The sequence below is a fragment of the Prunus avium genome, chromosome 7 (genome assembly GCF_965620075.1).
Source record: "Prunus avium chromosome 7, drPruAviu1.hap1.1, whole genome shotgun sequence".
Lineage (NCBI taxonomy): Eukaryota > Viridiplantae > Streptophyta > Magnoliopsida > Rosales > Rosaceae > Prunus > Prunus avium.
The window spans coordinates 10,018,237-10,019,039 of record NC_142290.1 but is presented as its reverse complement, the minus strand read 5'-3'; the positions used below and the strand labels follow the sequence as shown (position 1 = coordinate 10,019,039).

Below are 803 nucleotides of genomic sequence, written 5' to 3'. Positions count from 1 at the left end.
GAATGATTCAATTACTACCTATTTTTCATGGCATGGAAAGTGAAAATCCTTATGTGCATGTTAGGGAATTTGAAGAAGCAATTGGCACCTTTTACAATGTTCAACTTGATAGGATTAATTTCATAAGGTTGAAATTTTTTCCTTTTTCCTTAAAAGAAAAAGCCAAAGGTTGGTTGTATTCATTAAGGGCTAGATCCATAGGTTCTTGGGGGGAAATGACTCAAGCATTTTTTAACAAATATTTTCCTAATCACAAGACGATTGCTCTTAAAAAAAGAATCTCAAATTTCTCTCAAAAGGAAAATGAAACTTTGTATCAAACTTGGGAAAAATTTAAAGAGCTTTTGAATTTGTGTCCACACCATGGCTTTGAAAACTGGCGTCTTGCTAGTTATATCTATGAGGGACTTCTCCCCCGTGATCGCCAATTTGTTGAGTCTATGTGTAATGGAAATTTTATGCAAAAAGACCCTGATGATGCCTTAGAATTTTTGGATGAAATTGCTGAAAAAGCTCATCAATGGACTGTCCCCAGTCTAGTTGAGACCACTGATCGTTCAAGAATTGTCACATCTTCTAATAATAAAGGAATTTACCAATTAAAAGAAGAAGATGATTGGAAATTAAAATTTGAGGTTTTGACTAAAGAGATAGCTGCTTTGAAAATGGAAAAATCAAATTTGCCTCAACCTGTTTTTCAAGCTGATGTTAATAAAGTATGTGATTCTTGTTATGAGATTGGTCATACTGTTAAAAATTGTCCAATTTTTCAGGAAATGAAAGGAGCTTATGAGGAGCGTTGT

General features: G+C 33.6%; 1 non-coding gene across 1 annotated transcript; it reads right to left on the bottom strand.

Moving 5' to 3' along the window:
- Positions 1–263: 263 nt before the first annotated feature.
- On the bottom strand, positions 264–370 carry LOC148292994 (small nucleolar RNA R71). Its single transcript, XR_015825932.1, has one exon. It is a non-coding gene; the product is annotated as a small nucleolar RNA R71 (small nucleolar RNA).
- Between the last annotated feature and the right edge of the window lie 433 nt (positions 371–803).